Raw genomic sequence first — 12,705 nt, 5'->3', positions numbered from 1 at the left:
TTAAAATGTTTTTTATATGTGTATCTATCACTTATGTAAGTTTTCTAATTGCGAGAGAAAGGTTGTGACTTCTTGAACCCTTGTGTGAGCCTAATGATTCTACTGTGCATCTAGATAATAAGAGGGCTATGGGTTTAAAAGATCATGATGGTTATTGGGAATAAATTGTATGTTTTCATAAAAAAACTCACCATGTGTATTGTAGGAGTAACATAACGAATTTCTATCTTAGGTAATGTGCAATAATGTGCAAATAGTTGATATGTGAAATTGTCTTGTTTGTAATAAGATGTGTAAAAAGGGAGCATGTTATAGTGGCTAGGAGTGTAATGATGTGTTTTCATGAAAGATTTCTTTATGTGTTTCATAATACCGACTCAATTGAGGACCTATTTGAGAAATTCTATATTGAACTTGCTTTTGGATATAAATCATTGACTTAGTATGAATAGAAAGTGCAAATGAAAAGCTTGTTTGATGTGCATGCATAAATATGTATTATTTAGTTGATAGCTCCTCATTTACCTTCTTAGCGTACTTTGATTTTCGATGAAAAGTTTTAGATTATGATGTATGCCGTATTAATTAAGAGTAGTAAGTGTTCGCAAGAGGTCTTGCATAAAATAAAAGATTGTTTGTCTTGATTTCATTTTTCTTTTTTGGAAAATTAGGACATTCAGTTGCAACTGTAGTCACATAAATCTGTCCACTTAATTAAATGAATACTTAGTATTTATTTGATTATTTAACCATCAATTAATAATTAATTAAATTAATATTTAATTAATTCATCTTAACCCTATTCTCCTATTAATTAAATAAATTATTCAATTTATTTGATTTAATTCACTTAACCAAATTCAGACCATTAATTAAATAAATAAATCATATTTATTTAATTAAATCTTCTCTCACATTTAAATAAATTAATATTTATTTAAAACCCCCAAAATCCCACCTCTCACATTTAAATAAATAAATCATTTATTTAAATCACCTTTATCCTCCACCCACTAGCATTTTCCTACAAATGCAAGTTGCACAATTATTTTAAATAAATAATTTATTTAAATCACCTTTATCCTCCACCCACTTGTATTTTCCTACAAATGCAAGTTGCACAATTATTTTAAATAAATAATTTATTTAAATCACCTTTATCCTCCACCCACTTGTATTTTCCTACAAAAGCAAGTTGCACAACTATTTTAAATAAATTATTTATTTAAAATCCTATTTATCCTCACCCACTTGAAACCTTTAATGGTTTCCCTTAAAGTAGTCAAACTTGATGGCTTTAAAGTCTTCAAACTTGATGGCTTCCTTCTATAGTCTTCTTAAGACTTTAATGGTTTTCCTTAAAGTCTTCAAGCCTTTAATGGTTTCCCTCAAAGTCTTCAAGCATTTTAATGCTTTATCTTCTTTTTCTCATTTAAATAAATTAATATTTATTTAAATATTTATCCAAATGCAACTTACACCATTTAATTGAAATAAATGATTTTATTTTAATTGAAAATACCAAAATTTCTCCCACTTACATTTTCCTACAAAATCCACTTGTATGCCTAAACCCCTTCTAGATTCTTCTAAACCCTTCCTAATTAGCCTAATCCATCCCCTAAATATTGTCACATTCCTAAGCAAATTGGAGTCACTTCTCAAAGACTCCAAAGTCTTTGAAAAGCAATTAATGCTTTGTGTGTTCAACAAATTAACCCTCAAAGTCTTGGATAACCTTTGAAAGCTTTCAACCTTCAACCACTTAATCCCCAAAGTCTCCAATAACCATTAATGGTTAATTCAACCCTCCCACATGGTTAAAAAATTTGTTTTGACTCAACCTCTACCCAACCCAAGGGTCTCATCAGGCCATTAATGCTTTGACCATGATTATCTCTTAAACATTTGCACAAAGGTTTATCCTTGGATTAACTCTTAATCCAGTGGGTAATCTTAATTTAGACTTGACCCTTGCCTTCTAGATAACCATGAGGTCTTCTCAGGCCTTTAATGCCTCCAACCTCTTCTCTCAACCCAATCCTATGTTGAAACTTGTCACCATTTTATTGGTGCCAATTGTGCACATGGATCCCCAACTTTCAATCCTAACCCTTGTTAAGATTGCTCAATCTTAACCCTTCATTTCCCTATTTCTTCTATAAATAGAACCCTTCTCCTCAAGCAAAAGGAGAAGCATTTTAGAGTATTGTTGTTATACTGGCATTAGCATAGAGCTTTTTCATAGCATCACTATCTACTCTAGCATAGTATTTAGCTTTTCATTTCATATTTGAAGCTTAGTATTAAATCTCAATCCTCCATAAGCATCCATAGTGCAAAAAGCTGCTGAGAGCTACACTCATTTGGGACTTGGAGAGGAGAGGAACAAGGGAGGAGCAACTATGAGCATCTTGATTAGCTATTTCATTTTATGTTTATATGCTTTCTATTTCATGCTTAATATCTCTCTTGATATGCCTGTTTAGGATAATCTTTTGTTGCTAACACTAACGTTTGTTTCTTGTGCTCTTGTGTGTGTTGCCATCAAACAGATTTTCTAATCCTTTTTGCAGAGCATCATTTGGTGAACCCGACGTGAATCCAAACACCAAAAAGATCATTTTATTTTTTTAACCAATAACATGTTTGAATGTTGAAAATGTCACACAGGTTGCGATTTTGACACTGTTTTGGTGCGTTTGGCATTATTTTGGCGCTATTCCCCCTATTTCAGTGCTTTTCCCTTCTCTGTCTTTCCCTTTCTTTTAATACGTTTGTGTTAAATAGTGCCTCTGTTCAAACGCAGACTAGCGCTATTGTAACAAAACGTTGTACAAATCACCTTGTAACCAAAAAAAAAAAAAAAAAATTTAGGCTTGTAGAAGCCCACCAAATAGGCAGATTTTACTAACTATTTTTCTCTTTTGTGCAGATTTAAATTAGATTAAAGAGTAGATTTATATTTTTTACTAACTTGTTTTTGAAGTTGGTTTTAAAAATGAATTCACTTTTTATTTTGGTTTAAAATTAACTTCACATTTCAAATTTGGGCTTTTGAAAAAGAATCACACATTTGTTTGGGGCTCTTAAAAAGAATTTCATTGTTCAAAGGTAAAAAGAACCACAAACTTATACAAAAACAACTTTATTTTTTTTTTTGCAAGTTAGGAAACAAACTTCGTTTTGGTGCTTAAAATCAACAAGGCAAATTTTATTTCTTGCATCAAGATAAAACTCACAATCCACACTTCCATTTTTGGTGCAAATAAAATTCACAATCAACTTGTCTCATTTTCAAAGCAATTTTACTTCATGCAAACGTGTTTTTCATTAAGTTGACCAGGATTTTCAAATTCTAGTTTACTCAAACAATTGCCTTTGAAAATTAAAAAGAACACCATGATTGTTGGAGCAACATCTCCAAATAGTTAGATCACATTGCAATGATAGATTAAAAAGAACAGGTGTTTTTCGTGCTTGGCACACTTGTGCAAAGAGTTGGTTGAGTGGTCCTACTTCTAACACACACTATCCTCTCCCTTGGCTTTCGTGGTCCTAGGTGCAAGAGAAAAGTGTTAGTAACACTCACATTTTATCTTTTTAAGAGAGGCCTGCCAAGGGATCGATACTCTTGGGAACGACCTCGAGCGGTAAATCCTTCGAGCCGCTATAGAAATCAGGTGAGAGCGAAAGCTGTAGCCTTGGGTATAGCTGTTCCTACAGTGTAACTGGCCGAAAGGACAAATGGGCCCCACCACCAGTTACAAGGCTCTTAAGTGAGTCACTGCAGAATGAACTTATGTCCAAAGCCATCGAACATGACTAAACACCTTTAAGTAGTAGCCCACCTGTTCTATTGATTGAGGATATTTGAGGTATAATTTAGTGCAAGAGCATAGATGGTTTTGCTCCCAAGATACTCACCATACATATTTCCTTGAGTAGAAACATAGCTTTTTGAAAAGTCACTTGTGGCTTGATAAAAGTGGTGACTCCCCCATCATAGGGATCATCTATTTGTTATGCTCGTGCAAGACTTAGTATATCACATCCTTACCTGCCATGGCGGGATTCATAAGGTATGTAGTACCAAAGTCGAAGAAATATCAAGATGTGGGCTAAATTTATCACAACTGGCCATTTGACCTTAGGGATAAAAAGTGTTTGAAGTGTGTTCGTTTTACAGACCTAGTGCGAATTGAGCCGACTTCAGGCTTTGGAAATACACCTTAAAATAAATCTAAAGGAAGGGTCAAAAACAAGTCCAAGGATTGGGTTGATCTAGACCCATACTCATTTGTGCCTTTTAGGCAACATTCTTGTGTTTGTGTGCTTGCTTTGTTTTCTTGTCAAAGAAAAATCAGAAAATCAATCCCAAAAACAAAGTATTCATCCAACATTTCTCAAAAACAACCAAAAGTACCAAAAACAAAGTGCAAAACAACAAAGAGACAAATTTTATGACCATTCTTCACATCTTGCGAAAGAAGAAGTGTCATCAGAATATCACCTTGAAAAGGAGACCACTAAGCTCAAAGGCTTTGATCAAAAGGAGGAAATTCTTCTATCTCAATAGACAAATTTTTGTCTCACATAGAGTCTTTCTACATCGCATGCGTCTATACCTTCAAGAAAAAAACAAACGAGTTTGATTCAGAATCATTGAACCGCAGAGCTTTTATGCAATATAGGGCTCTGAGTTATCACAAAAATCAAGGAGGAAAGATTAATCCCAACTTCTTCCCAAAACGTCTGTATCACCTACAACACAGCTCGAGAAATGCCACCAACGCCTGAAAGGGAAGAAGTAGAGTTTGTTCCATTTGTAACACAAAGTTTTTATTAAAGTTGAAAACAAAACATCCATCATCTCATTCATACATCATTTTTCCATCATCAATTCATCCCAAAACTCTCAAAACATTAAGAGGTTCTTGTCCCAAGATTCCTTTTTTAGATATTGCTTGAAATCAAACACATCACATCACTTTTAGATTGTTTCTACATCTAGGATAAGCTCATCCTAAGAGACACATCTACGCAGGTTAAAACTAGTTCATGAGTGAATCCTCTCATTGCTAGGTAGTCAAAATCTGTAACACATCTCAGATTTCTCTACACCTTATCACATCCAAACTCATCAAAACAAACAAGCAATTCAAAGAAAGAATTCTGGTTACATTTACCTTTAGAGTGCTAGAGATCTACAATCCACTAATCATCCATCTTTCATCGAACAACTCATCATCATCTTCAATCAACTTCAAAACCAAACTTGTAAACAAAATGGCTCAAACCCGATCGCGATCAAGGCAACGAGAAATAGAAATTGAGGAAGAAGAGGACAACCTCAATGAATTTCAAGAAGCACTTGGAGGAAATGTGAATGATGAAAACCCAAGTACTCCCACTCCTTCAACAATCGAAAGGGTTCAGCATAACCCTCATTTTAACAGATTGTTTGATGAAATACTCAGGAGCAATGCGGATGCTCACTTCTTAAAACTCGCTCAAGAAGGAGCCAAACTCCCCTCTGACTTTGATCTTGCCCAATTAAGGCAAGCATCAGAAAGACAAAGTCGCCATGAGGAAGAAAGAGGTAGAAATCACACCAGATATAACATTCCTCGAGGTAACCCACCACCTCCTCCTCCAAATGAAATGGAGATGTTGCGGCAACAAGTCGAGAATCTCACCCAACAACTTCATAGTGGTGTTAAGACCAATCAATTCTCACTTAACGACATCTGTCCCTATCCATTTGATAGGAATCTTTATATGCCACCCTTTCCACGCGGGTTCGAAACACCAAAATTCGAAAAATATAGAGGAAAGGGAGATCCCCGTGATCATGTCAGAGAATTTCATTCCGCTTGTCTCGAAGTGGCATATGAAGACACATACCTAATGCGCCTCTTTCCCCAAAGCTTGGGAGGAACAACCACATCATGGTTTTCCCGACTTCCAGGAGGCATTAGAACATTTGAGGAACTCATCCAGAAGTTCCTATCTCATTACTCTTATAACATTGAACGTGACATCACCATGGCTGATCTATGCAATACCAAACAAAAACCAGGTGAACTATTCTCAGTATTCCTGCAACGATGGCGCCAAATGTCTAGCAGACGTTCTCTTCAGTTACCTGAACGAGAACTAGTGGAAATTTTCATTTCCAACTTAAACGAAGAAATGGAATTTCACCTGGATGTCAAAGACACAGACTCCTTTAACGATATGATCACCAAAGGTATAAAATGTGAAAGGGCACTCATCAAGAAAGGACTCATCAAAATCTTTAATGAACCAAAGGATGGTCCTCGCCCGCGCTTCAATAGTGATAAACCAAACTTCTGGAACAAGAATAAGAATATCGTCAATGATGGGGTTGTGGATGCTCGAACTATCCAAAATGCACAACCTGTGGTTCGATTTGCAGGACAAAATCCTCCACCTCAAAATAACACAAATGTTCTTCCTAATCAAGGTCGCATCACATCTCAGGATGAACCAAGACCTCGTCCACAAAAACAAAAACGCACATACACTCCCTTAGGGGAACCCATTGAAACAGTGATGCGACAACTCATTTCTCAGAATTTGATCACTCTACCTAAGTTATCAAATTATGAGCCTCAGGTCAAACCGGCATGGTGGAGAGATACTGAACATTGTGAATTCCATCAAGGAAGAGGACACAAAACAAGTAATTGTCACCGATTGAAAGATCTCATTCAGGATCTTATTGACCGAGGAGAAATTGAAATTGAAGGGCATGACCCAAAAACAACCAATAATGATCATCAGATGTTCAAGAATCCACTTCCATCACAAGATCAAAGGGGTCCTTCCACTTCCAGACGAGGTCCTGATACCACTGATTATACGCAAGCTGCGTATAACTACACTGTCAATCACCTGTATGATGCCAGTGAACAAATTGCAACCATAACCTTCAAAAATCCCACCTCAAATTGCAATGTTGTTACACGTCGTGGCAAGGTCACCATCAAGGCAGCTCCACAAGGCACCACCTCCGTCCCAAAGCAATACAATCTTGTGGAACAATTAGACAAAACCCCTGCACTTATATCCATTTTGGAGCTTTTGCGTCTGTCACCCTCTCATAAAACAATCTTGGATCAAGCACTCCAAGAGGCGTCAGTCCCTGCAAATCTAAATACGGACCAATTTCAAGCCATGGTTGGAAGTCTAAAGTCATCACCTTGTCTCACTTTTTCTGAAAGTGACAACTCTTCCTTCCAGCAACCTCATAACGCCTCACTCCACATTGAAGGCTTCGTCAACCAACACAGGATCAAGCGAGTCTTGATCGATAATGGAGCAGGCCTAAACATTTGCACACTACAGTTGGTCACAGCATTGGGATATGCAATAGAATCAGTGGATCCTCGTAAGAAGATCACCATCAAAGCCTATGATGATGCAGAGCGTTCATCCAAAGGAGCTGTGGTACTACCAATCCGAGTGGGCCCTGTGGTAAAGAATATCATTTGTCAGGTTCTGGACCTTCCTCTGCCATATAATCTATTATTAGGGAGACCTTGGATACATGCCATGCAAGCTGTTCCATCTACCTACCATCAATGTATCAAGTTCCCACATAATGGTGCAGAGATCACAATCCTGGGCGATGCAAATCCCTTTGCATTTTGCCATAATATCAGCCATCAACCAGAAATTACTGTTCCTAATAATAGGGAAGCCATTTCCTCCACATCATATGTAAATCCTGCCTCTCTTGCTAGTTCAAACACCCCTATACCCAAGCAAGAAAAGCTTAAGATGAAAATCGCAGAGGAAGGTCCTGGAGAATACAACTTGAGTCAGCTCTTTTGTGTGGGACAAATGCCCACTTCTCCTAGAACACATGGTAAACCACAGCAGTTGCTCCAGCAACCACTAATCACGCCTCCATGTGCCTTAACGCCTTTCATTCTTGGAAAGAGTCAAGAGAAAGAGACACAAGATGAGGACCTGGCGGACTGGATCTATAAAGATCCCATCACCACTGACAAACCGCAAGTTACACTTCCTACGGAACAATATGGCAAAGGCCTCCTCATTATGCAAAGAATGGGATATGATGGTCAGAGTGCTTTGGGATACTGCAAACAAGGACGACACGAACCTCTACTACTAGAATTCAAGCCCAAAGGTAATACAGGCCTTGGCTTTGAAAAAGAGATCCTTCCTAAACTCAGATTCAAAGGAAAACCCAGCAAACCATTTTGCCCACCTACTGCAAAGAGGATACCTTTCATAATCAAAGCACCATCAAGCACTATCCCCACTGCCCCCTCAAGGCTCACAACTCCACCATCACCAATGTCACTCATCCCATCAAACGAACCAGTAATCCTATCAGCAACACCATTTGTAGCAGCAACTATATTGGAACCCGCAGCAGCATCTATGGCACCAGTAGTTCCAGCAGAAGCCACTGAGTCACCATTACCGATACTTCCAGTGACAAATCCATTAAACCCCATCACAATTCCTGCAGCACCGATCACTACAAGGATACATAAACCAATCACACCTGCCGTGTTTAACTCCAAAGACATCCCAGTATGGTATAGCAATCGGATGCTGGAGAGTGATTCAGAGACCGACTCACATGAGTGGGAATTCGATTCAGTGCAACTTAACACTTCAGATGAGGAAGACACATCACCACCTCCACCCCGCAAAGACATCCCTGTTTACGGAGAAGCACAGATAAAGACCACTTGGGTACCTAAGCTAGAAACATCTTCCACAGACCCTACGTCTCATCCTACGCCTGATTCTGACAGGGAGAGTACCATCAACGACCTTCACCACACTGTCTTAACCCTCACTGATACATCTCCCGCACTTAACTTAATCGATGAAGTAATGCCCATTATCCACCCTGAACTCATCGAATGGAACCAACCAAATCCCCCATGTCTTGACCTCTTCCAAAATGATGAGGCTATCATTGACTTTTTGGAATTAAGGGATAATCTACCAAGCGGGGATCACAAAGCTGGATTCGCCATTGAACTTAATAGCGCAGCATACTTCGGGGCGGATGCCAAACCCTTCAGCTGCAAAAATATAACATTAAAACATGGATCTTCTAGTGAAAACCACACTGTGGCACTGTTTGATCCAACAAAAGTAAAAAGAAAGAGCGTATCCAACGGTGAAAACCTCTCTGAGGCGCCTGAGGATGAAGGGTTTGACATTCTCCCTGCTAATACACAACAGGAACGATCAACGATCCTCATTGAGGAGACCAAAGAATACAATGTGGGGACTCCTGAAAACCCTCATATCATACATCTCGCATCTCTTCTCACTCCAGAGGAACAACCTCAATTTATAGAGTTCTTCCAACAGCGTCAGATCAACTTTGCATGGTCATATGCAGACATGCGTGGGCTTGATCCTGATTTAGTCATGCATCATCTCACAGTAGCAAAAGGAGCCAAACCTGTCAAGCAGAAGCTTCGTAAGATGCATCCTCAGATTGTCGTGCTAGTCAAAACAGAACTCAAGAAACTCCTGGATGTTGGTTTCATTAGACCAATTGATTATGCAGAATGGATCTCCAACATTGTACCAGTTGGCAAACCAAAAGGGGGCATCCGCATTTGTACTGACTTCAGAGATCTAAATAAGGCATGTCCTAAGGATGATTTCCCTCTACCAAATATCGACATCATAGTGGATTTGACAGCAGGACATGCCATGCTTTCACTCATGGATGGCTTTTCAGGATACAATCAAATAAAGATCGCACCAGAGGACCAACATAAGACAGCCTTCACATGTCCATGGGGCACATACTGCTGGAATGTAATGCCTTTTGGTCTAAAGAATGCAGGAGCGACCTATCAAAGAGCAATGACCACCATCTTCCATGACATGATGCATACTATGATGGAAGATTATGTGGATGATTTACTAGCAAAATCACTTACTAGAGAAGGACATCTTCACATCTTAGATAAAATCTTTGATAGACTGGAACAATACCATGTTCGACTCAACCCAAAGAAATGTGTCTTCGGAGTGACCTCCGGGAAGCTTCTAGGATACATTGTCTCAAGCAAAGGCATTGAGGTCGATCCAACAAAGGTTAAAGCAATCATGGACATGCCACCTCCAAAGAATATCAGTCAGCTAAGGACACTACAAGGACGGCTTCAATCCATCCGAAGATTCATTGCACAATTGGCTGATAAGTGTCACCCATTCACACACTTGCTACACAAGAACATCCGCTTTCAGTGGGATGACAAATGCCAGCAAGCATTTCAGACGCTTAAAGACTATCTCATAAATCCACCATTGTTGATGCCACCAGATCCAAGTAGACCATTGTTACTTTATATCTCAGCAACAAGTACAACATTGGGTGTACTACTGGCACAACATAATGCAGAAGGAAAAGAGTGTGCTGTTTACTATATCTCTCGCACACTAGTGGGCTATGAACTCAATTACACACCTATTGAGCGAGCTTGCCTAGCAGTAATCTTGGCAGCCACTAAACTGGGGCACTATCTATTAACACACAAGGTGCAACTCATTGCAAAGATTGATCCACTCAAGTATTTACTTAGCAAAGCAGCATTGACAGGTCGCTTAGCCAAATGGGTGATGATTCTAAGTGAATTTGATATTGAGTATGTGGACCGTAAAGCTATCAAAGGTCAGGTTATTGTAGATCAGTTGGCTGATGCACCTCTCATAGGTGATCATCCTCTCATTTCCAATTTTCCAGATGAAGAGATATTCATGATCACAAAAGCACAGCCATGGAAACTATATTTTGATGGTTCATACACTAAGCACGGCTTAGGGGCAGGCATTTTGTTTATCACACCTCAAGGTGACAGCATCCTGAAGTCTTACAGGCTCACATTTCCATGCACAAACAACATAGCAGAGTATGAGGCCTTGATCACAGGACTCAGGTTAGTCGTACAATAGAAATTACAAGAACTACAAGTATATGGCGATTCACAACTGGTCATTCGACAAGCAACAGATGAGTATCAGACCAAAGATGATAAACTCATGCCATATAAGCAAATGGTGGACAATCTAAAGACATCATTTACTACTATCACTTTTGAGCAGATACCAAGAGAGCAGAATCGAGCTGCTGACGCCATGGCTACCATCGCATCTTTACTAGATCTTCCACAGAATTCAACACGCTACGAGTTCTTGGTAGAAAAGCTTTGGATTCCCGCTTATGATATCCCGGAATCTAAAATGATATGTCACCTTGTCGGTTCTGAATCCCCATGGTATGGTGAGTTCTACACCTATCTCCGCGATCACACCCTTCCTCCCGACCAATCAAATAACCAACGAAAAACCTTCATTCACCAAACTGCTCGATATACCATTATTGCTGAAACCCTATACCGACGTAGTCTTGATGGTACTCTCCTTCGATGTCTGGAACAAGATGAGATAACAAAGGCTTTGGAAGAGGTACATGAAGGAATTTGCGGGACTCACTCAAGTGGTCCATCACTAGCCAAGAAGATCATGCGAGCTGGATACTATTGGCCCTCTATGGAAAAGGATTCCTACTACTTTGTCAGGAAGTGCAAGAAATGTCAAGTTCACGGTGACCTGATACATGCACCAGCACAAGAACTGCAACCAATCACAACACCATGGCCTTTTTGTCAATGGGGCCTTGACCTTGTGGGTAAAATCCATCCATCTTCATCCAATGGCCATAAATTCATTATTACCGCCACTGAATATTTCACCAAGTGGATCGAAGCTGTTCCACTTACCCAAGTCACCGGCAAGCAGATCGCCTCATTCATCCTCAATTACATCATCTGCCGGTATGGTGTGCCCATGTCCATTGTCACAGATAACGGTCTTCCTTTCAAAAATCAGGATGTTCGTGAGCTTTGTGAGAAATTTCATATCCAACACCGCTTTTCCACTCCCTATTACCCACAAGGCAATGGTCAGGCCGAAGCATCTAATAAAAACATATTGAGAATCCTAAAGAAGACAGTCAATGATGTCGGTCGTGATTGGCATGTTCAATTGAATCCAGCATTATGGGCATATCGAACTAGCATTCAAACCCCTACAGGTGCAACTCCTTATTCATTGGTCTATGGTGCTGAAGCTATCTTACCTATTGAGGTCGAGATACCATCCTTACGAGTTTCCTTGCATAATCTCATCGATGATGAAGCATACAGAGTCTCACGCCTTCAAGACTTAGAGTTACTTGATGAGAAACGACAAGCTGCATACAATCACCTCAAAGCCTATCAGCAGCGCATGAGTAGAAGTTACAATCACCGAGTTAGATCTCGTACATTTGAGGTAGGTGATCTTGTTCTTTGAGAAAATCCTCGCAACCAACCAAATAGAGAACATCAAGGCAAGTTTGAATCAAACTGGCTGGGCCCATATGTTGTCACTGCTGTATTCGGGTCCGGGGCATATCAGTTGGCTACTTCAGAAGGAGAACCGCTTGTAGATCCAATCAATAGCATGCACCTCAAAAGATTTTATACCTAAGGTGTACAGAGCATCAGGCTCCCCTGCCTATCAGAAAATACCAAAAACATTCAGAAAATGTCCTGAAGAAAATACAAAAACATTCACAAAAGTAAAGAAAAAAATCATGCATCCAAACGGTGAACAACCACTCCG

The sequence above is a fragment of the Cryptomeria japonica genome, chromosome 6 (assembly GCF_030272615.1).
Source record: "Cryptomeria japonica chromosome 6, Sugi_1.0, whole genome shotgun sequence".
Lineage (NCBI taxonomy): Eukaryota > Viridiplantae > Streptophyta > Pinopsida > Cupressales > Cupressaceae > Cryptomeria > Cryptomeria japonica.
The sequence above is the reverse complement of the archived record's forward strand: the minus strand, read 5'-3'. Positions refer to the sequence as shown.